This window comes from Pezoporus flaviventris, unplaced genomic scaffold (assembly GCF_033815535.1).
Source record: "Pezoporus flaviventris isolate CSIRO_AGI_PZ_B2104156 unplaced genomic scaffold, CSIRO_AGI_Pfla_v1 ptg000013l, whole genome shotgun sequence".
Lineage (NCBI taxonomy): Eukaryota > Metazoa > Chordata > Aves > Psittaciformes > Psittacidae > Pezoporus > Pezoporus flaviventris.
This window is the reverse complement of record NW_026892561.1, coordinates 22,923,622-22,948,397: the sequence shown is the minus strand read 5'-3', so window position 1 is coordinate 22,948,397 and position 24,776 is coordinate 22,923,622. Positions and strand designations below refer to the sequence as shown.

At 45.5% G+C, this 24,776-nt stretch overlaps 1 protein-coding gene across 1 annotated transcript in view; it reads left to right on the top strand.

Annotated features, from left to right (window-relative positions):
* Positions 1-11,145: 11,145 nt before the first annotated feature.
* The window catches only part of TP63 (tumor protein p63), a 161,911-nt gene continuing 148,280 nt past the window's right edge, over positions 11,146-24,776 (top strand). The window contains exon 1 of the mRNA XM_061452164.1: positions 11,146-12,097. The gene's annotated coding sequence lies outside the window, so the exon portion shown is untranslated. The remainder of the gene's footprint in view (positions 12,098-24,776) is intronic.

The following is a 24,776-nucleotide window of genomic DNA, read 5'->3' as shown; positions in this document are numbered from 1 at the left end:
GCATTGGCTGTTACATGTAGTCCATCCATCCTTGCATCTATGCTGGAGAGCAAAGTTACTAAAAGACAGTTATTGCATGGACTTACTACACCTTATCTGTTCTGTTGGAGCAAGCCACATGCATGCCCTTAGCCAGCAGCCCTTAAAGGGCAGCCTCTGCCATGTTCAGCAAAGACTTAGCTGCCTCCCCTAGTCCCAGGACAAGAACTGGCAAATAGGAAGTTACCTTATTGTAAGTGGTGTGCTCTAAAATTACACCCAAGCTTACCTTGCGGTAACTTGCTCTTGTAGTCATGGCCTTAAGGTTTTTCCTTAGTATCCATGGCCACAGCATCTAAGCATTTTATGGTATAGCATACACTAAACATTAATTTCAAATTATTGAGAACATTTTCATGACTCAACAACTTTCTAATGACTGTGTACCTTGTTAAAATCTTGCAGTTCTTTAATAACAAAGTTTTCCCTGCTCCCTTGGCATTTAAACACCCTGTATAACTGAAATGAAATGCATAGCTGAAGTATTTTTTTAGGACACTTGATTTAAAGTGAGCTCAAAGCAGCAAAGGACTCTTTGAACATCTCCAGAGTGGACACTCCCAGAGCTGTCTGTATACAGTTTGAATTAATTATTCCCTTCATGGAAATTGTACAAGATGTCCCCCAGGCTCTTTTTCACTGCCTTGCTGCCCTTTTGTGATAATCCCTTGCTATCCTCTGGGCTTTCTGTGGTCCTAAACTTAACATATAAAGCTATTTTTATCTAGGGGCTAGGGTGTGAATAAATGCAGAGAATGTCTCTCAGCATGACTTTGTGAGCCTTCCTTCGAGTTGATTAGAAATGCTCAAACTTTCTTGCAAGCTGCCTTTGAGCATCCTCAGGTGAAATAGCTGCAGTTATTATATATTATATTATATAAATATATATTATATTATATTATATTATATTATATTATATTATATTATATTTATTATATTAAGGATTTTTTCTCTTGGGTCACAAGAGGCAGCAATCAGCCAGGAGCAAAAGGGAAACTTGGAGGCAGACTGGAGGCTTAGGAGGTGGAGCCCATGATCTCTGTTCTTCAGTGCACCGCTGCTGCATTAAATGCCCTTGGACAAGTTTCCTCGCCACTCTCAGGTAATGTAAGTGTGACACAGCCATTCATCCCGCAGCTATGCCAGAGCTGCACTATGTCTTTGCTGGGGTTAGCTCAACTCATTTAGCTGGGTTTACAATAGCGCCTGAGGAAGATGCATTCCCAACCCTCCATTAATTTTAAATGGGGACACAGGGGCCTCTAGGGTTCTTGAAATAGCCAGCCCTTCAAGTTTTATGGGAAAGGTATAACGTGCCAGGAGAAAAGGACTTTGTTCATGTCACTAGTTGTCATGAGTCCTTAGGATGGAGGCAACAAGACCCACAACCTCTTTAATGACCAACAGCAGAGAGAATGCACAGCACGAGTGCTTTGTACCAAAATGCCAGCTCAGTTAGCCAGCAACTAGTAACAGGTTACTTACCCTGCAAGAGCCTTGCTGAGCTCCTCCCAGCAGTAGGGCTGCTCCCAAGAATTACAAAAGTGTTTCATCATTTAAACATCAGTTGAGAAATAGCTTCTGCTAGACTTTAAAGAATATAAAAAATAATAAAAAAACAACCCAAACAAACCCAAAACCAAACAAAAAACCCTAAAACCACTGTACTCAGCTTGGGACCCAGCCGTGGCAGGAGTGTTTTTTTGGGTCAGCCAGATAGGTGTCCTAGGGTTCTGCCAGCTGTGCTTCCTCTGTGCTGCAGATCACACTGGCAGGTTTGCTGGCTCAGGTGAGCTGCTCTCCATACTGCCTCATACCTGCCTGGCTCAAGGCTTGCACAGGGGTACTACAGAAACCTACTACAAGCTAGACTGGGATGAAAGATATCTTAGAGCCAATGTCAGCTTGTTTGTGAGAGGGACAAAACACCTGTGAGCACTGGACACCCATAGCACTGGGCAGGTCACTATGTGTACTCAGTGGGCTCTCTGTCTCTTCCGACAGAGAAATGGTGGTCTTGGATGTTCTGAACCCATGGGAGCTGCAGTCGGTCAGTTTGGGTCACAGGTAACATGACCAGCATTCTGTCAGGCCATCATCCTTCTTATTTCAATGTAAACACTTCCCACCTGTCCCAAATATGCATGCCATTCTTCAGGACTTTCCAGCATTGCTTACATTTGTAGAACTTTATTCCCTGCTCCCGCTCCCTGTGCCGCATCTGTTCCCACCACAGCTGTGGCCACCCTGTTCTGTCTGGCTGACACCCTGTCCCCCCTTCCCCTCCAAAATACTCCCTCCCCTCCAAGATCAAAATACTCTGTTTTTATTTATTTACCCTGCAGCTGTCAGTGTTGTGTCTGGGTCAGTGCACTGCAACATGGAGGAACATGGGATACATGGAAAATCCTTAAAACTGCCAATCCTAGTAGTAACCAATATACACACCATCAACAAATATATCCCTTGCTCCATTGCTCCTTTGAAAACAACAGGTCCAGATGATGGAAGAAATGACATTGTTAGAGGCTGGAGCAAACACCCTGGCTTGAACCAGCACTGGGTTTGCATGTGATCAGGGAGAAGAGGCAGGGCTGAAGACAGGGTATATCCCAGGGCTTGCCCGCTCAATGTTTTTTTGCACTGCACAGAAATGTGCAAGGCAGATACATGGCTCTGAGATGTTAGGCAACAGCTTTGCTGTCTTTCTGCTTTCCCCACATGTTGCTTTGTAAGATGAAGGGAAACCCTGTAAGTGTCGCAAGGTGGAAGATGCTGTTGAGGAACAGGAAGCAGCTGGGATGGTGCATGGTGGCAAAGAAAAGCAGAGGCAGGAATGAGTCTGATTTCTTCTGTTTCTCTGCTGATTTAAAGCTCAGTATCTAGACACCAGCTTTGGTGGAGATGAGACCTTAGCTCTGTTCAGCCACAGCATCCTATAAAAGATGGGCTAGTACATGGGCTCATCAGTGGACCACTCATTACGACATCAGTGCAAACCTTGTCTTGGTGTGAAAACAGAAGTCTTTAACTTAGTAAAGAAATGGGTATGACTATGATTTAGGGTTGTAGAGAAATAGGACGAGCTTTTAAGTAGCCAGTGCCTAGTAAAACAGATGGTTGCTGCTGACCAGTGTTGATTGATGTAACACACACTTTATGTGTTTCCAGGAGGACTTGCAGAGTGCCTGGATGAATAGACTTGGTCAAAATTCCCTGCTGTGCTGCTGATACAGAACTGCAGTGGCTCTTCTTCATGTTGCCCATCCCGTGCTGGGCCCAACAGCTACAGGTGAGGCCACGTTGTGCAGGTGCTTATGCTGCTTCATGAAACAAACCTGCAGGATCAGGTGCTGATGGACGTGTAGAATGCCCAGTTCTCCCAGCTCTGGGTGTGTGATAAGGAGTTGCTCAGCATGCAGGGCAATGAGTTCAAATTGTCCATTTGAAATTATTGTAAGGGGTTATTCAGAGGTTCTGCTCTCTTTAAGCAGCTTTTTGTTTCTGCACAGGTACTCAAGGAAGATAAGTTAACATTCTAGCAAAGTCCAAAGGTTGTGTGGTACCCAGCACTGCATGCAGAACAGTTAGCTGATTGCTCTGGGAGGCTGTTATGGCCATTGGGAACCAGGGATGGATTGACAGGCTCAGAGCTATTTTGTGTCAGTAGCTATCTTCATTTTTTTTTTTTTTTTTTTTTTTTTTAGTATGCCAGACCCTGTTTTTTAGGCAATCCCTTTGTATCCTCTACCCCACCAAAACGCAAATACCCACATTATAGCTACACCACTAAACCAGGGCTGTGGTTTCCTGAGTGAAAAGGGCTGAGTGCAGCTGAAGGCAGTGCTCCCCTGCAAACCCGGTTGCTTGCTCTCGCCAGCAGCTGTAATTCAGGCTAAGGTAGGGTGCACACCCCAGCAGCTGGGTGCGTGGCTGGAAAGCAGGTCTTCAACTGTCAGCTTCTGCCTCAGGCAATGCTCAGGGACACAGGAGCTGCTCTTTCCTCTGTATCTTCTCAGGGTGTGGGAGAAAGGGGCATCACTTTTCCCTCTTTAGCTCCAGAATGATGTTAGGAATGGCTGGCATGGAGAAAGAGATTTCCTCCTCCCTTTCTCCTTCCCTAAGAATAGCCAGTTTGTAGGTCTTTCAAAAACCAGAACAGCGACTAAAGCCCAATTGAGAAAGGAGCAAATTGCAGCACTGTGACCAGGTCACAGGTGCCTTTGATTAACTTCCTATCTACTAAGAATCATCTGCCTTTTCCCTGGCACGATGCCAAGTGCTGCAAGGCAATTAGCAGGTACTTCAATGAGCACCTTGCTAGAACTTCTCCTTCAGACCTCCCAGAAGGACATGCTTCTGTCACCCAGGCTTCTGGGAGAGGGAACAGACAGGCATAGGCAGGCTGTGGTAAATGGCTCCAGGTAGGTATTCTGGTAGCTGCAGGATACCTGGAGTCCTGCAGTCCTGCATCTGATGTGGAAGTAGGATTGGGAGCCTGAATTAAAGCATGTGTTCAATGGGGACATGCTAGCTCCAAGCACCAAACTTACACTGTGATTGTCAGTTAAGGTGTTAACACTGCTGTCTCTTCAACCTGGGGACCTGAGGGCTGCAGAAGGCACTGGGAGGACAGAGTCTGTATCACACCTTTACTGCCATCCATGCTTCAATCTCTGCAGCTAATGCAACTTATTGAAAATCACAACCCTGATCATGACCTCCTTCCTTGTAGCTCTGCCTTTGTCCTCACAACCTGCAGGACTCACCTCCTTCTTGCATTGCTGCCTCTTCTGCCAACTGCAGCCCCACATTTTGTGGCAGTAAGAAAGACCTACAGGTGATGAGAGGTGGGAGGGAGAGGATGACTTTTTTCCTGGCAACTTGACCCCTTTACCACCCAGTGCTGGTTCCTTTCTCACAGGCATCCTTCGAGAAGGCATTATCCCCTCCAGAAGGCACAGAAGGTTGCGATCTACATTTGTATTTATCTGTTACTGGTCTATAGTGTACCTAAGTGATGAAAACAGCTACTGACAGCCTGGCAGGTTAAGAAAAATTGGTTGCCTGGAACTACAGGTTCACATCCCAGCAGTAATATTTTTAGTCCTTCAGATGCAGCTAAACTTGTAGCTAGCAGCTTACTGGGTGTTCAGAGACTGATGTTAATGACATGTTATGCAAAAGTATCTCTTCCGGGACAGAATCTTATTCCTCCTAGTGCAACATATGCAGTTATTAGTCTTCCACCCCAGAAGTGGCCACATGTCTGATTCTGGCTACGTATACAGCAGCTTGTGAAACATGCCAAGACTCCCTAGTATGGAAGGCATTACAGAAATTTAAGACAGGATCTGAGCTATGACAAGCAGAGTGCCTGGCATCATATTCCATCATGCAGCAGGGGAAACAGGGATGCAAAATATGTTCTTGAGCTGAATAAGCTATTTGGACAGAATAAGGACCGAGGTGAACTTTAGTCTCCAAATTTAAACCAAAACCGGATTACAAGTCTTCTCACATTGGTGTGTCACAGTTACCTCATGAAATTACTCCACCTCCATTGCCACCAGCTGTTTTTTTGTGGTAGGAGTTTAATTCACAGTTCCAATTGCTGAAAAACACCCAAAGATTGGGGCAAAGCAAACAGGAAATCTGGTAGCTCAACTATGGCAGGGTGAGTCACTTCATTACTCTGCATTGCAGAAATTCAGACCCCAACAATTACTTTTCATTTCTCTTTTGACCTCATGGGACTTCATATTTTTTGGACCTGTTTGGTGAGAAAGCATTTCAGATGCGAGCATTGTCTTAGGTCTTCTTGCTGCTTCACGATTTGTGGTTAATATGATGCTGGAGAAATCCAGCAAAAATCCTTCTGGTTAGCCCAGTTTAACTTAATCTAGTTCAGCTGCAGCCCCTGAGCACCAAATCGAAATATCTGAAGATTCTTTTTTTAGTACAAATTAGCACCTCATCACATCCAGTCACCACCTCCACCTGGAGCAAAGGGAAGGGGGTAGCCCCAGCAATGAGTGGATGATATGTTTGGGCTTAGTTCGTATTCATGAGGTAGAGAATCTGATTGCAAAGCAGGGGAGGTAAGTGTCTCTGTTTTTGAATAGGAGTTAGAGTAGTGTTAGCTGGAGAATCTGAATCCTCTGTCTCCTACTGGTTAAACTGGTGAGCCTGTGGAGCCTTATTCTTGCAGATGCTGTTCAGAAGCATGTATCTGTTATCTGTGTTTCTCTTTGCTGCAGGGAAGGCCTGGTGGGTGCAGTGCTGGCCATGTGGAAGGGCATGCACTGGGTGATGGCTTTATTGTACTCTATAGCATGGGTACAATTCCTTAAAACCATGTAGGTAGCAGCACTGGTCTGCATCAGGGTTTCAGCTTGCAGAGAGCAGTGCTAATATCAGACTAGCTAGCATAGGTAGCACTGGGTGTGCAGACATGACAGTTGGCTTCATGTGTAGCAGTAACCCAAGAGTTTAGTTTCTAAGGAAGGATTTGCTGAGCTCTCTGTTATGTGACTGCATGGCTAGACAGTCCAAAGCTGCTTTGGCTACCCATGCATCAGCTGTGCTCAATGCCTAGAGTTGCTTGGGGATGTTTGTTTGATTGTCAAAACATTTTGGCGTCAAGGGCCTCTCCACACCTCCTGGTGCGACGTGATCCCCAGTTAACAGACTGAGCTTGACTGTTTGGAAATCCATCGCAGTACTATTTAGACCTGCACAGAGAAAGGGCAAGATACTACCGTGCTGAAATGATAGCTGATATGACAGTACCTGCTTGGGTGAGCAGAGCACTGGTTATGCAAAGTCTGAAGTAACAAGCAAGTATCTGAACTCATTCATCTGCGCTGGTAAGGGATTGAACTGGAGACAGCAAAATCCAGACTTGCCTGTCCCACGAGGGCCTGGTGGTCTTAAAGATGACCAGAGTGACTGTTTCTTGGTTTGGCGTGCTGGGTTTCTTTTTATTTTGTTTTTCTCTCTCTGTTTTAGTCCTTTTAGATCCTTGGTCTGGGCTTGCCCATGAGCTTGGCCACAGGCTTGGGTCTGCAGTGCTTGACCATGGCTCAGTGAGCAAAGTTCAGCTGTTCCCATGGGGTTGGGCACAGCTCCTCATGTGCACCCCAGAGGAGGAGCTCATCATGGGGCAACCTCTACTTCTTCCCCCCATTCCTGGGAGAGGAATGGCTACATCATGTGTAGGTTGCAGCCCCTACACATGTGAGAAAAGAGGGGCACAAGCTGGCAGGTCTTGGATGTTGGCAGTCTTTCCTCCCCAGTACCTGGTGCTGTGGAGGGACAGAGGCAGCAGCTGCCAACCTTTGACAGTGTCTGGCTCCAAACTAACCTGGCAATCTCCCTGCTGGTACCCACTCTGTGTTCATTGGGATATCACAGCCATCATCAGCAGAAGCACAGTGACTCACCTGGCCTGGCCCTCCCTGCACTAAATCCTGCTATCAAGCTGATGATCTGCTGGTAATTTTGCTCCATCTGAGTGCTGTAGACCTGCTCTCGCGCATCCTGCTCTCCCTGTAGGCAGAAAGTTTCCCCCCAAATTACCCCACCCTCACTTGGTGTACCCTCAGCCTCTGGCCACTCGCCAGCACATTGTTTCTTTTGTAAACTAAAAACCTCTGCCCTAGTAACTTATTCCAGGAATATGGCTCTGGAGGCTGATGAGGTGCCATGGAGAGATGTGGACAAGTGCATTTTTGTGGAGGTCCCACAGCTGATGTCATTCCTCATCAAGACAGGGAGGTGATGCCCATGTTGACCTGCTGAGTATGGGCGTTACTGTTAATGCTGAGTGGCTATTCACTAAATGGTCCCTCCTTAGCCCTGTTGTGCACAGGGAAGGACATGGCACAGCATCGGGAGGGGGCCTTTGGAGCAACTCCAGGGCACAAGCTACAAGCTGCAAAATGCAGATGTGTATTGCTCCCATGATCTCTTTTTGTTGTGCTGTCTTCTCTATTCCTCCTGTCACCCATTTACCTCCATTTGCTTTTTATCCCCAGTCTCTCTTTTGTGATGTTATACCTGGTATAGCGGCCCATTCAAAGATGATGCTATACTACAGGGCTGGGTTCATTTCATGCAGGACACTATCAGTCTAGCCTCCTTGGACATAGTAGAAGTACAGAGAGAAGCTTTAATAACTGACTTCCTTGGTCTGACTTTGGGGTTTGGGGTCTTTGTGAAAAAAGAGCAAACATTCATACATAGTTTTCAGTATCATTTAAGGAGGAAAAAAAAAAAGGTAAGGAATGAAATGGCTCTGTTGCTTCTGATTCCTGGGAGGAGCTCCATGTTGAGGCCATGAATGATTTACCAGTTTGGAGAGGGGACCCCTCATGTCCTTGGAAAGGGATTCCAGGTCATCTCCTCTGCTGTTACGGAGTAAAAAGAAAAGTGAATGGTGCTGAAGGCAGTAATAAGTGGCACTGAGCCCTGCAGTGCCACTTCCAGTGGGACAACAGGAGCCTCGTGGGAAGGCTTTCTGCCAGAGACCTCTCCATTCCCCGAGGAGAGCCATCCCTTATCCATATGCGTATCAAATCTATTTGCTAAGCTGAAAGGTCTGACTGATGTTATAAGAGTGTTTTCGGACTTGTTTAGAGTTTTCTGGGGTTTATCTTAGCTGGAATTGTTAAACTCCTTAGTAATGTGTTACAGCTACTAGTAACACAGGAAAGCAAATAACCCTTTCATATGTGAATCCACAGACCAGGAGTAAAGTTAAAGATAATATGAATGATGTCTTATTGCATATCCCCTTCCTGTGGCACCCTTTGATCTAATTTATGTTATTATTTATTTCAGGGTGACCAGGGAGGTCAATGGAGATTTAGCTGCCAACTTGGTGAATAGGATTTCAACCTGTGTCTGTGATTAGTGATGAAATGAATTCCACAGCTTGAAATCATTTATCCAGCATCTCCAATCAAACACAAACATCCTCTGAGCTTGAAAATAAATGAGGGTTGGAGCCAGCTAGCCTGGTGCAGAGATTTGTGATAGATTGATGAGCCGAGAAGAGGCTGCCATCCTCCACCCCCATCATCAGTGACTTTCCAGCCCTGGGATGGGGAGTCTTGGGCTACAGGTGAAGGATATACTTTCTGATAAGTGTTACAGTAGGAGGTGAGAAATATAAGCCCCCAGAGGAGAAAGAAAAAAAGGCAGGCACTGTGCTCTGTTAAGCAGATTACAGTTTAGACAGAGCAGCTGCTTGACGGGCTTCTGGCACAAGGGTTGGGGCAAGAGCAGCCCTGTGCTTGCAGCACCTGTTATTGAACGCTACCCGCAGGTACCAGGGCAGCACAGACTATGCTTTCTGGCTGATACAGTCTTTTTCCAGTTGTGTGTGGAGGTAAGGGGCCTGTGAGATGAAAGGAGAGAGCTGATGAAACAGCTGATGAGGTCTGCCCTCTGTGAGATGAAGCCACAGGAAGGCTCACATGCAAGTGGTTTTTTGGGGTTAAAGCTGAACATAAAGTCTGAATTTGAGTTCCCCTGTCACAGTTCAGTGATTTTTAATTGGGAAATTCATGTTACTTGCCCTTTCCCTTTTTTCTCCCCATAGTATGCCAGCTCCAGAAGCATGGCAGAGGGTTCAGGCTCTCAGATTAACATGGTTCCCCTGCACCATCAGCCAAACTGAGCTGTTATGCTCAGGGCGGGAGAGTGGTGAGCCTGTGGTTCAGCTGGGGAATGGCTATGCATTAAGCTGGAGCCAATAAGTCACTTGCACTTCTCTGTCCCCATCTCAGTGTTCATTAAGATTCAAAGTGAATTTCTAGTTCCCAGATTTGCAAAAGAAATTTTGAAAGGGGGAATGATGTGTTGACTGAAAGTGAAGAAACCAGAAAGCAAAGGAAACCTTTAGCTGATGATTTTAACTGATGATTTTGGGTACACATTATTTGTGATTTTGTTGTTGTTGGGTTTCTTTTATAACTGGGGTAAACTCTACTTCAGAGAGACTGTGTGATACAAGGTATTTTATAAATGATGAGTTAATATTGTAAGTTTTACAACCAAAGAAGATGAAAGAGAGATCTCAGGGCTGAGACCCGTGTGCCTAGTGAGTGAGGAATTTTTGAAATCTGTTGACACCCATCTGCTTAAACACAAGAGCACTGTGCCTGTGGGCAGCTGGGAAGAGGAGCTGCTACCAAATGCAGAGGCAGGGCAGCATGTACCTTGACTGCATTTCAGGCTGCCTTCTAAAACATCCAGCTTGTGCCAGAGATACACAACTGCACATGCCAGGGGAAAATGCTATGCTGATTCTACTAAAAGGAGAAAGGTAGTGCAAAGTTTTCCTTCCAAAGAGGGCAGACAGATTAAGCTGATTTCATAATTTAAAGTAGCTTCTGGGGTTCTCAAATTATGTATCTTCATTGGCACTACCTCTGATACCCCAAACCCACACAGTTTCAGTGGCATGAGTAGCTCCTGCCAGATGTTGTGTCCTTTCACATCAGTCCCAGAGTGCTCCTCATATGGGGTGGCTTTGCCCTGGCTGCTGGAAGGGCTCCAGAGAGTGAGAAAGAGACACCCAAGTGATAGAATTGTTATCTGCCACTGGAAGAAGTCTTGTGAGGCCCATGGGACACTCTGCTATGCTGCAGAACACACAAAACTCCTCTGCTCATTCCTTCAGCAGGAAGCAACATAGGACAGCATGGCTTTACTTCCCCAGGGCCAAATCAGCTCCACCAGCTGGCTGTACCTATGAGAATTTTCTGGAAGGTGTCCGAAGCTGCTCTACCAGTGACTGGATGGACTCTGGCAGCTTATAGGAACCAGGTGCCTCTACAGCTCCCTCAAACCAGTCTCTGGAAGCATATCCCTGTGTGATGATAACAGCGTCATTATTGGAGATCAACTCTTCACACAGGCATTGAAGCAATGCTGGCTCTCCTAAAGCTGTCCTAAAGCTGTCCCATCAGCCCCTTTACAAAGAAATGCAGAAGAGACTTCTTTTTAAGAAAAACCTAATAAATTAAAAAAAAAAATAAAAACCAAACAGAAAAACAACAAAAGGAAGTGGCTAAGGGCATATTTTACTGTGCACTAATGAACTGTAAAGGATATAGGCTAAATATTTTAGATGTTTTGAAAGCAGAAAAGCAAAAGCACTTAACAAGAAATCTCTTTGATTTCTAGGTTGCTTCCTACATCTTGCTGCCAAAGTAGAAGCTCCTTGAGCTGAGGATCTTTCCTTTTCCCCTTCCCCCTACTCCATACTGCCTTCTAACCACTGACAGTAGGTAAAAAGTATTCATGTTTCAGTCCAGTACCTTTATGTGTCTCACACTGGAGGGCTTTTTCCATTCCCCTGGGGTTGGGCAGGCCATGATTATCACTCTAATAGAGTTAATTAAGAGCCTTAAGGCCCTCATGATTTGTTTTCTTTGGGACCAGACCTATGGCTTGGGCCTCCAAGCTACCTGCTCTGCCTCAACCCTTTCCCTGAAAAAACAGCCAAGCAAAATCCAGCAACTGGCTCTTCAGGAGCCATGTGCACCCTACTGCTTTAGCGTGAGCTAGGGGAGTAAATGTAGATGTCTTCTCCTTGGCATGCAGCTGAGCTCCATTAGCTGCAGTGAACAGCTGAAACCAGGACATGGACAATAGCTCAAACAAATAAAAATGACCCCTAGAATTTAATCAGTAAGACAAGGCACATCTCAAAGAAGTCCATCTCCAAGATGGGCTTGATGCTCAGAATGCCAGCAGAGCAGCAGTTTGTTCAGAGAGCAGGTGAAGACCGTCAGGTTAGGTCTATAATCACTTATCCTTAGCACCTGGGAGAGCCATCCCTTAAAATGCTATTCTCCTCTTGCCACAGCCTCATTCAGCTCAGTAGGAACCTCTGAGATCAGGGAAGAACCTTTTTTTTTTAATAACTACAGGAGCATAGGGTCACTCCTACATGTGGAATAAGATAAAAGGCTTTTATGTGGGAATTCTGCTGTCCTCTGGAGAGTTATAAAGATCAAAGACTTGAAACGGTGGTTAATTGCAGGTGAGGTTACTACTGTGAAGCAATTAGCCCATGTGTGTGCGTGTGAAAATGGAGAGCGTGCATTGCTAGCAAACTGAAGTGTCTGCTATAAAACTGCCCTCAGTTTTAGGGGATAGTAACTATTCCCTTGCTGAGTTATGATTCTTCTGAGTGACCAGTTTGAGTCCACAAAACCTTAGTACCTCACTGGCTCCTGTCCCCTTTGTAGCTGAAATGCGAGTCTAAAGACCATGCACAGGGCTTAAATGATAGAAATGAGGACAAACTACCACGATATTCTGGAGAGGAAACTATGTTCTTTAGTCCATGAGAGCTGTTAAGGTAACAAAGAGGAAAAAGGAGATTTGAAAGATACGATTTGGGAGTCTTGAAGCCTTTGTCTCAAATCTTTACAGGGCAATTCAGTAACTTGAAGGATGAGAGTAAATTATTGCTGTAATTTGAAACTGCCAGAACTACAAAACCAGGATGAGGACAGTTTTCCATAAAGCTGAAGGCCTCCAAGGAGGTCTCTGAGCTGTACAGTCAACTCTAGTTTGTTTACTAGTGCTGTGGAAACTGTGATGAATTGTAGAAAACATTGTTATTAAGAGGGGTTTCAAAGGGAGGGAGCTGAGCTGGTGATTGAACAGCAAAGCAGCCTTGAGAATTTGTGCCTGAGAAGTATGAGTCTGGAAAGGATAAGCAAAGCTGAACAGGCACAGCTTTTGGATCCAGGGTACCCAATGTTCAAGGGACAAGGCCTGGGGCTGGCTCTGCGGTGAGCTCTGTCTGGTCAGAGGAACAGCCCAAACATGAGCAGTGAGGGGTAGAAACTAAGACCTGATGTTTTCACAAGGGCGATGGCCTGTTCTGAGATCTTGTTTTCCCTCACATGGAGGAGATACTGAAAAAAGCCAGGGAGAAGGGATGGGAGCTTGGAAGCCAGGGAGTAGCTCTGTGTCAAAGCAGAGTGAAAGACTCTGCTTATGAGAGTTATGGAGACAGTAAAGTGGATTGTGAAGAAGTGAGGAAATTGCAAATAACAAGAAAAGTATATCTATCTTCCCTTTTCTTTCATATCAGATGTTCTGCAAAGAGGTGAACAACAAACAGGTTTTCAACAAGCTTGAAAATAACCAAAGAAAAGTCTAAAAGTCTTCAATCTAGCTCTTTAGGCAGTTGATTTTTTTGTTGTTTTGTTGTTGTTGTTGTTGTTGTTGTTTGTTTGTTTTTTCGGTTTTTGGTTTTTTTTTTTTGCTAGTATCTGTGAACTGTCCAGACTGACAAACTATGAAAAGGCTACTAACATGCAGCTGAGCCTGGGGGCACATAGACTTGTAAGAGTGGCACTAGTCACATTGTGCAGTCATTGGAGTTCACTGCTGAGACACAGAAAGTTAAAATCTGTATCCTTCTTCCCTCCTGGGCTTTTCCATTTCTGCTTCACATCCTTATAACGTCTGAGGCAAGACACCGGTCTTCTGATCTTCAAAACATGGCTTCGGCTGCTACTTAACCCCTCTTTTCACAACAGGTATCTCTTCTCCCTGCATCAATGACCTAATTGCATGTGTGCATGTTGACAGGGTGGAAAGAAGAAAGCCTTTAGTTAAGCAATTAGTTGCTACCATTGCAAGTCCTGCCACAAGATAATTGAGCACCATTAAGTAATGTTTGGTTCTGAAATGCGGCAATTATCTCAGTAATTGCGAGGATGTTACTTGAATTCTAACCCATTTTTACTGACACGTTGAATGTTTCTGCTCACATCTAAGCTGCTGGAGTGCCTGGTGTGAGATACTGGGGGAAGCAAGCAGGGAAGTGGAAGGAAGCATGTTCTATTGAAGAGGCTGCCTAGAGCCCAAATTTGGTGGTGGTTTTCGTGTTGCAAGCAGCTGATATTGAGCTGGCTTCACCCTGCTCTTGCCAAGACCTCTTAGCCTGGGCAAGGCAATCTTTCCCTTCCTAAAACCAAAGCAGAGACAGGGTGGTGGAGCACAGTTTGCCTGGTCTAGCACTTGACCTTGCTAGGTCTCTGCCTCCTTTCAAATGTGCAAGTCATTCTTGCGCAGCAGCAAGCTGGTTTCTGGTCTTGAAGGTTTGCAGTCCAACTCTTCTCCTCTGTAAGGAGCGATGATCTGAGCTTCAAGGGGATGGAATTAGCCACTAGAGGGTAGCACAATTAAAAGCATAAGGAAGTTTCATTTCTGGAAGTCAGACTGTCCGTGCTGGGGGATTTGCAGCACAGATGGTCAGACCTCTGCAGACCTGTGGACATGCGGTGCCTCCAGGCTACCTGCTGCTGAATGGATGGGGCAGTGCAGGAGCAGAAGCAAGCACATGGTGAGGAAGCGCTTGCCGCAGTGAAGCAGGAGCTTGTGGCAGCAGGAGTAGGGCTCCCAAAGCTGCTTCTGCTCTTCCTGGCCACCATCCTACTTGCTCTCTCCTTACCGGAGTTCAGGATCCCAGGGGAGCCTTTTGACTTAGCTCTGCTGTTGGCTTAATGTAATTTCTTGAGTTGTGGCTCTGAATCTAAGCTCAGGTCTGGGGTACAACCAGGTCAGATGAACAATACCAAGGTCTTTTCCCATTTTGTGAGTTAACACATCTGTGTAAGACTTCTTGGGTTAAGAATACTAGAGTACATACTGCCCTTCTCTTGGCCTCTGCTGGCACATACAGAGTGCCATGCACACTAGCAGACAAGAATGTGATCAGTTCTTAAAATCACACTATTGTATGAATGGAGAGAAATCAGTGCTGGGTCGCACAAGAAGCAAGGTTTTAATTTTAAAGCATGCCTCTTGAGCCAAAGGTCAGAGCAGAGCCATCCTCCCTTGAACAAAATCCTCACCACCACACTGTATTAACATGATATTTAAAAATGCAGCTGCACTCTCGGGTTAAAGTCCTGGCTCTGCAGAGAGCACACTCCGGCAGGATCAGTTTCAAGGATGGAGAAATGTGGTGTCTGACGCACACTAGAATGTCTGCCTCCTGATCCGCTGTGCAACAATGCATCAAGCACGTCTTGAAACGTGGGCTTTACCAGTTGCCAGCATGTGCCAGGGATGGGGGATAGTTATGATGTTAATGTAGTTAACTGGGGATATGAAGAAGTCTGTGAAGGAGAAGGCAAATGCTTTTCTTACAGTCATGTGGCTCATTAGAGCAATTGCAAAATACTGCCAGGGTGAAAGAGCTTTTTCTCTTCGGGGTATTCACAGCATGCAAGGAAGCCTCGTTGCTTCATGGGAGTCATGATGATGTTTCCTTGCCACGTTTTGGGCAGCAGTGGGACACGAGCAGGTGTCCTGCGATAGCACAGTGTAGTGTTATGACACTGCTGTGAAAGAATCTGAGTGACTCAAGGTAGAAATGTCTCATTGCGTAGAAAAGGGCTGGCTTGAAACTGATCCTCACTAGTTGCAGGATATCACCACTGTGGTAGCAAGACAGAACAGTACAGAGTGCTTTTTTAACCACGAATATGCCCTTGTAACCCATAGGACAAACTGTGGCCTTTGTGCTGTGTATGCCCATTTTCAACCAAAAGATCTATTCCCCAGATCAGGTTAATAACCCATAACCCATTGGGTTAATGCCTCTTCAGAGGTGGTTGCTGGTCAGCTGACAAGGACATTGGAAGATGAATCTGCTTTTCCCAGGTTACCCTAATTGTGGGACTCCCTGCCCATGTGTGCACTAGTTGACCTCCAGGAATTCTTGCAATACTTCATCTTTTGGATGGGTTTTATACCATCCCCCTCAGACACATTATTAGGAGGAACAGGGAATGCCATGTATGTTTTCCACCTTATAGTTTTTACAGGCTGCCCCAGCTGATCTGAGGCTCTTGAAGTTTTGCTTTGGAGAGGAGTGTGTGTGTCTGTGCAGGGTTATAGTCATCTAAAGTGGCGGTCATTGCCTTCTTGAAAAAGGGTCTCCTTCCTAGAGACACGGGCAAGGAGGCAATGGCCTTTGAATGTACAGACTCTTCAGGAAGTGAGAAGCAAATTTATTTTGTGACTTCCCTAGTAGCCTCCATGTCCCCTTTGCCTCCCACTGCATTGCTCTGAGCTGGTCTGTGTGGGCAGGACTGCCCAGGGGTGGCAAGCAAAGACCACAAGGCTCTGGAATGACTTGCTCAAAGAAATGAACATTCACCAGCTGGCAGCATGGGTATGAACCACTCCCCTGTGGCATTTGAAACACAAGCAAGTACAGTAGTGTGTTGAGTTGTATATGGTGGCTTTTTCCTTGTTGCCTTAGGGAACAAGCATGTCTCTTGTTAGCCCTTGGGTGGCCTGGTCTGGGCTCTGTATTCAGAGTGGCACACTGCTTCCCTGGCCTGACCCTGACCCTGGAGTGCAGAGGGAGGAAGATGACTGGGAGGGGAGAGCACGGGAGCTATTTTTGCTCCCATATCGCTATCTAGTTAGACTCCAAGATGCTGTCCTTCACTGCTGTATGCCACCTCGCTCTGAGGCTCTCAAGTGTTTACCATTGACATGCTGCGAGCAGATGGACTGGCAAGAAGAGATAAATTTGACCCAAGAAGATGTCATTTGAGGAACAGCTGAGGCTAATGTTTCACCAGATGTCCCAGCTTTAACCCATTAGCAACTTCAAGGAACTCAGTGTTGTCAATGGCTTAAACACAGTCCATTACCACAAAGGCAGGGCACAAAAGCTATTGTTAAAATTTGCTCAATAAGCTGATATTCCAGGTTTTTTCAAGAGGGCTGCTATGAGCTCAAGCCCAATAGGGGAGCAATGTGTAGCAAGGTTACATAGCTGTCCTTTGCAAGCTTGGTTCAAACAACACGACTGGTCAAATGTTACCCATTAATGCTAAACAGATCTGCTGATGCATGAACCAGCAGATACCATACTATGACAATACTAACAAATGCTCCCAAAGGCATTTCTGTGACTGGGGTAGGTGGTCTTCCCCTTAGTGACTCTGTATTGAACATCTCAAGAGATACTGCTGTTTCTGGTGCCAGATTAAACGTGTATGCATGTGCTTGGTGGCAGTGGACCTCAGGCTGTGGCAATGTGGACTGCTCATCATCAGGTTGCGCCTAGAAAATACTGCAGAGTGGTGAATGAGCCCACATGAGTGGGTGAGAATGCACACACAGTCACTGAGCAAGAAACTTATGCACTTCCCAGCATCCTCAAGTGAGAGCAAGCACAGCACCAGAATAGTGATGGCTCTGCATCTGCAGAGTGTTTCTGTAACTTCCTGGTGTGGTCCTCCAGGAAGGGTTGTTATTTGGTGATAAGATAGGTTTAACAAACCACATTCAAACTGGTAAAATGAAGTTTTGTCTATAAGGTCATCCCTTAGTGTAGAGGTGTGGGATTTGTGGGTGTTTGAGCCAGTGAGACAAGCTAGCTGTGGCCTGATCATGGGAACATCTCCCACAGTGGCAGTATGCGGCACATTCCACTGATGGCTTTATGCTGCTGTTTGTTGGAGGCGACTTCACCACTTGGTTTGCTGGTGTGGCAGCTCCTGCTCTGGGGCAGTGTCTGGGCTGGCAGGGACATAGGCAGGTGTCTATGTGTTATTTGCACATTCACCCTTTCTTGCTGTCAGTGTTGTGAAAAGCTAAGCATCCTGGGGTTGTTTCCTCCATGTAGTCTGAAAGAGAAAGTTTACAGTGTCTTGTGTTAATCACCTATTTGTCACCTTTAGCTCTGATGAATTGATCACAATGCATGCTCCCAATTGACATAGACTGGAAGCCCAGGGGAAACTGAACACCTTCTCATAAACTGGTGTTTGTTAATGGATTTTTTTGACCCCAGGCAAATTTGAGTTTAATCAAATTGCCCTCTTCAAATTAATTGCCTTGTTCAAGGCTTGATCTGGGAGGTGGAAGAACAACTCTCCTCCCTTTATCTGGAAGAGTGTGAGGGAGTGTTTGGCACTGCATAAGCCTGTTTCAAATGAAGCACTTCTCTTGCTGGGCCTCTACTGGGTGATTCTGGGGAAGTCATAGGTTCATATTTGCCTCTGTCTTTTCTCTAAAGCTTTGGAATGAACATTCCTCTTGGCAGTGGTCTGCACAGTTTTCTACCAAATTTTCTAAGATGTTTAGGGCTAGATTTTCAGCCAGCAGAAACCAATGTCCCCAGATCCCAATAAATCTGTCTTCCCATTGAGGGGATGGCACACATTTCTTGAGCTATTCCTGCTTGGCTGGGAGGATGTTAACGCTTAATTCAGTGCCAAAGTGTACCAGGAAAATCCTTCCTTTGCAGCAACTTTAACCTGTGCTGGTCTCTGGATTTTTCAGGGAAACAACTCCTGGTCTCGATCACAAAGCTAAGAGCTTTCTACTGCACAGATTGCACTGAGGCAGGGATCCAAGTGCTTGACTGCAAATGCCAGCATTTACAGAAGCTGCCCAGCTGCTTTCGGATGCATGCACTGTTTACATGCTGACTGCAGCTGGTTGCTACAGTAGGATTTAGCCAGGCAGGGTCTGTTGGGGAAAAGCTTCCCTCGTACAGAGATGAGGCAGTGTCTGTGTTGCTAACAGCACAAAGTAGCTGTTTTTATTACTCTGGGACTTGCCTCCGGACAAGAAAAACTACAAAAGCTGCCCCACAAGGGAGAATGGGTTAGTGGTGCTAATCTACACAAGGGAAGCTGGCAATCCCAGTGCTGGGGTACTCAATGTCTCTGTCCTTCTTGGCGTGGCAGGTCTGCTGTGAATGGGGAAGTCAATTAAAAACTGAAGAACAGACAGCAAAAAAATCCCTTTTTCTGCCCTAGCAATTACGATTTTGGCTACAAAATGGCCTCTTTTCCTATGTATTCACCTCCTCCCCATTCTTCCTGTCCCTTTGTGTGTCAGAATGGGAAGATACAATAATGAGGACAGGCTTTATTGGAAGTAGTGCTTGGCTGGACAAAACTAGAAGCTGTTTTATGCACTGGACTGGGGAGTCCAGCACCACTGCAGGCAGACCTTCCCAGGCTGTCCATATGTGAAAGGGTATTTTAAGTATCAACGTTTTAATCACATTTACTTCAGTGTTTTGTTCAATAAGGATTCTGTATTTCACCTGCTACTCTCCCCCCTCTCCAGAGTGCTGGGAAGTTCATCCGAGAAAAAAGTGAGACTGGAGGTTGTGTGTTTCTTGGGGGCTTTTGATAACTGATAAGAACTATGGAAAGTCCCATAGGTGTGCATTTTCCTTCATTACTCAACCAGACTTGGCAATAATATTTCTTAGGAACCTCTGCTCTCTGTGTCTCTTTTTATGCAGTTCAATTGTTATGACATGTATAGTACCTGAAATTTAAAGTCTATTGAACCAGGGCCAACATTTAAATGGACACTGATCAGAATTCTGTGATTTTTGGATACCTGATGTGAATGTCTCACCCCTGACTTTCCAGAGGAGTCGAGTATTTGTGAGTGCTCTGAAATGGAGCATGCTGTGCTCCTGGGTTAGCAGTTTTAATGAGATCTGTGGAACAGCTCTGCTTTGCAATCTCATTTATTCTGCTACCTAGTAATTGTTAATGGGAATTTTCTTTGCAGAGAAAGTGAATATTTTGTCAGAATAAAAATTGATGGGGCTTATCAACTTCTTTCTGATTAGCTTCATTAGTCAAGGTTTTGTGGTTAGAAAAAGAATAATATATTGGAAATGCTATGTTTAGAAAAACTACTCTGGACAAGTGGAATTTTGGGAGTTTGCTAACATATTTCTGATCTGAGAGGCAAATTTTTTGGTTTAAAACGTTGCATGAGAAAATTTGGATTTCTTTTGTTGGGACTTTTTATTATTTGGTTTGGGTGGGGTTTTTTAATCAAGTGCAAACAAGGGAATAAGGTGTCTTCCTTCATTATACTGGACGAAAGTGTTACCTTTTCAGTATTTTGAATGCACAGCCCATGCTAAGCAGTAGAGCACTGTTTCCTTCTTGATGGGTCATGGAAGGCAGGAGTCACTGATGCTATAATTAAGGTCAGACCCTTAATTATAAGGACAGAACAATATTAACCCCCTTGTGGCTGGTGGCACCATTTGTGTTGTCTTTTGGGCAAGGCACCTTGTCTGCCCTTGAGCCCATGCTCTCCTTCAGGCTACATTGCAGGGATGCAAACCCACATGTAGGTTGCTTCAGGCAACCTTCTGGGAGCAGTGGGGAGAGAAATCAGTGCTCCACGCTGTCCGTTAGCATGCACCATCCTGCAAGGCCAATGGTGCAGATATGTTTTGAGTGATTTGGCTCACCTTTGTACCTCCTCCCTCCTTGCAGCACTCCCAGGTGATAAGAGGCCTGTTCTTATAAAAGTCTCGACATCCCAGGGCTGGTGAGGTTGGTGGTCCTTTGAGTTCAAGCCATCCGTAAGCTGTGCGGATATTTGCTTGTGAGCTGCAGGTGGCTATGCAGCCCTGTGCTTCATCAGAGAGCAGACAGCGTTTGGCCTGGCCTTGAGGGTAGCCTGCGCCAAGAGTGGCAGGTGATTTCCACAGCAGCCTTCATGGGAGATGCAGCCCAGGGACTTGCTGGGTTCACCTCCAGGACGGCTCTCTGGGGTTCACTGCAGGCCAGGCAGGAGGAAGTCACCACCGCTGCCTGGCTTAGATCTTCCAAAACTGCTGAAGGCAGAAAGGTGAACAAGCAGCAGACAGCAAAGGAAAGATTAATTGGCTGGCTGCCTGAAGGGCTGGTTGGGGTTGTATTTCTTGTTCTTACCCTTGCAAATTTCTACAGGATTGTAAATCTTGAGCCGCTTCCCAAATGCGGAGACTTCAGGTGTGTTTTTCTAAATAAGCAAACCTGAGCATATTTAAGTTCTTTGACTCAACACACAGGAATTCCCACTGGCTTTATTACATGCTGACAAGCGTGCTGGGGAAAGCAGAACAGATCAATGGCTGTGTTTGAAGCAGGCTGTAAATCATTTGTGACACCAGGCAGCAGATTGACTGACTAGCCTTATTCCTCCTCCCCTTCCAGTACACCAGCACTGACCCCAGCTTGCCACCAAGGCACCAGGGAGGGCTGCCTGTAATTAGGGCTGCAAACAAAACCCAGGTCTGGTTGGCAGCAGGCAGGCTTGAGCTGAAGGTCTCTGGAGCGAAAGGTCAGAGGACAGCAGTACGAGTCAGATGAGAAGTAAATCTAAATTGGTTAAATCCTCCCCCGCTCCCAGCACCATTGCACCATGCTATATTTGTTCTTTTCTCAATGCCTCTGCGAAATCCTTGCTTTGCACAAATGTCTATCCCTGACCCAAGCACATTGTGTGAGCCTTTGATGTCATGGTTTGAGAAACAATGATGTTAAAGCTACAAAATGGACCGGAGAGTTTCTGATGCCAGACGTGGGAATTTGGCCTCTGAAGGGTTTTGACTTTTCAGAAGGAGACAAGATGGGCAGATGGTTTTGAATTTAATATTTTGTAACTGGAAATTGTACCCTTGGGGTGATAGAAAATCAGACGTAGCCCTGGTCTAGACAGGAGAGGGGTGTGAGAACCTTGAGAGTGCCAAGGACTCTCCTCCCCTGCCCCTGTGTGCCAGGGCTGGCGTGGGAAGGAAGGGACAATAAGAAAAACTGCTGGAAAAATCACACCATTCTTGTTTGAATCTTTCAGACCGCTCTTTTGTTTTTACTGATAGGTTGAGATCATAATTAGGGAGATTATAATTAAAAAATGAAAGCACAGCCACTCATCTAGCTTAGTTGAAACCCTTCTTTCTGGTGGGAGGAGAGAATCAGAAAGATCTAGATTTTTTTGTCCAAATAGAAAAATGAACCTTCTTCAATTCCAGCAGTGGCTTGTTACCTTTCTTTGGAGCTGTTTCTCTGGAGGAAACAGTTTGGCAACTAAAGAAACCCATCCCTGCATGCACAGAGCTTGCTTCTTCCATGGGAGCACAGGATACTGGGAGTGTCTTGTGCTGGTAGATAAGAGTCGAGATGCCAGGGCTGTGGGTCTGCCCACAGGCAAGATCTTAATTAAAATGTATCTATATTATATCACATATTTTTCTGAAATTTTTCAGAGTTGTTTCCATGTCTTGTGCTAAAAAGACATCAAGAGAATATTTTGCAGGCTCTTCACCGTCATACTTTTTTCACCTAAATAATATCTTTTTCTTCTAAAAAAGTCCAAGTCCTGTACTGATGCACTAGTTGGTAAATAAGAAATCTTGGTAACATTGATAGAAAATTATTTTCTTCTTTTTTGCCTCTTTTTTTTTCTTTTTTTGCCCCACCCCCCTTTTTTTTCCTCTCCTTTTTGCCCTTTTGTCAATAAGAACTGTACAAGAAGCAGGAAATGCCATTAATGATAGCATCTTCAAGGTTTTCCTCTTGAAAAAGCAGACCTGTAATGGACATGCAAGAACCCTGCACTGTTTGTGCAAATAACCTCAAAATTCAGCAAAACGCATTAGCACTCAGTCAGTGTCAGGATGGGGTCCTTCCACTTATGTGGGCAGTGCAGTTGTGCAGTGTTGGCTCCTGCCAGGCGACCTCTGGCAAACGGAGAAGAGGGAGTTTGATGTTTGTAGGCACTTTGGTTCCCCTGCCCTGGGAGCAGGCAGGCCTGGCCAGATTGCTTTCCTTTGTGTGTTTCTGGGGCAAAGCAAAGCATTCAGAAATGGAAACTCTTGGTGAGGAGATAGCTTTTCTTTTTCTGCCATCAGGCTCTTCTCGAGCACAGCTCAGTTTTACTTTATAGGGTTTCCCTTTCATCTAAAACTTTCCAATTTCAGGCAGGTTAGCTTGCCAAGGTGCACCTTCCATTTCATAAATATTGCAGTAGCTACAGGCTATGGAGAGTTAGCCAAGCAAGTTCTCTTCATCTATCATGATCTCACCCCTCCCTTAACCCCCTCCTCTCCCACCCTCTCATTAACTAAGAACAAAAAGTAAACCGTAGCCCTCTCACATGCCACACTAATATATGGTATAATTTTCCAGTTCTGCCCAGTTCTGGTATGGCAACTGTGTGGTTGTGTAGAAAATGGGGCATCCCTCATGTTGGGAACACTTGCAATCTCCTGTCCAAACTTGCTTGAAGCTGGAACATCCTGGGCTGCCCAAGTGCTGCTGAAATAACAATGAGGTACTGGGCACTTCTCATGCCTCTGGGCATTGGAGGTTGAAGGACCTGTCTCTGCTCTCTGGTACCTAAGCAGCAGTTTCCCGAAGTCCTGTTTCCCTGACCTTCAGCTCATCAAGGGTTGGCAGAGCTGCTGTTTCTGATGTTTTGCAGGTCAGGCTTTTGGGGAACTGGCACATGTTCATGTCCTGCTGTGGAGGCTTCCTCTTCTCTGGACTGGCTGTGCTACAAGCTGTCCTCTGCGTGCGTGGGGGCTATGGGGAGCTCTGCAGCTGGCGTACCTGCCGCAAGCAAAAGCTGCTCTGCCTCCCACCTGGGTTGCAGGGGAGTTCAGCTTAGTTCTGCAAACAGAAATTACTTGAAATACAGGTTCTCAGCGCTTGGCTAAGTAGAGAATGCTTTTTGTTCCCTTTGGCCTTCTGGCACTGCTAACACATGGGAGAATGGGGTTTGTGTGCATCCTCACTGCACTTCTGTTTGAGGCTCTGTACACATGCACGCGTGTGTGTACATGAGTGCATAAAGATACACTTTAAATAAATATTCTTTCACCATGCTTCAAGGATACAATTGCTCCTCATTTAAGGAGCCAAAGATAAATAACTAATATATTAGCTCATGGAGCCATTCCTTTGCTGATGTCCTGAACAGATGATACACCAGATGCTGAACTGTGCAGAATCTTAGTGGCTGCATTACAGCAGTGCCCAGAATGCAAGATGGTCTGACCATGCTCACTGCTGTATATAGTGAAGCTTACACATGTATGCAAGCCTGAGAACATAAGATGGTGAAATGGGTGAAGGAGGACAGCAGCATCTGCAAAATGATATGGAAATGTTTTTCCTCTAAGTAATTTCAGGCATAACAAGGAGACAAATTCTTCTGTCTCTGTCAAATTTTCAGGGAAAATCACTACATTCAAACAGGTTTGGTTTTTTTTCCCTTGGAATGCACAAACAATTATAAACCCCAAAACTGCCATAGAATCTTAAAATTTTACCAGAAGGTAGCTCAGATCTTGCAGCTTACATGAGAAATGCATTCCATGGAGGACAGGGGCGATTGTGTGACAGCTTTGTCGTGAATGTGTCCCAAAAACCATATTTCTCTTATGTTTTCTTAAAAACTTTTTATCTAGCTCTCATCATCCCTAGACTGAGCAGGTTATATGGAGGTTGAGTTTGCATGCAGATAGGCTTTACTATTAGTACCACTCCCCATTTCTGCCAGAGCAGAGAGGCACTGCTCTGCATTTTCTCCAGCCCCTAATTCCCTTTTACTCCAAGCAGCTTTTGTTCTGTGTAGAACCTTTCTTAAGCAGGCTCTGCTGGACCCTTCATTGCTGCTGAGAGCAGTTTTCCCTCCTTCCCTCTTTCTAAAATGCCACCCCTCACGTGCCCACACTTACATCTGTCAAGGACACCAACAGGTGACTCCTTCCTCCTCCTCATCAAGTCAAGGCTAGAAAAGGCTGTGGCAAGAGGAGCACTTACAAATAAGGCCAGATTTGGTGACCGAGGTCCATGATGCATTTTTTTATTTTTACCCATGCACGCACACTTGTGTGTATGTTACAATGA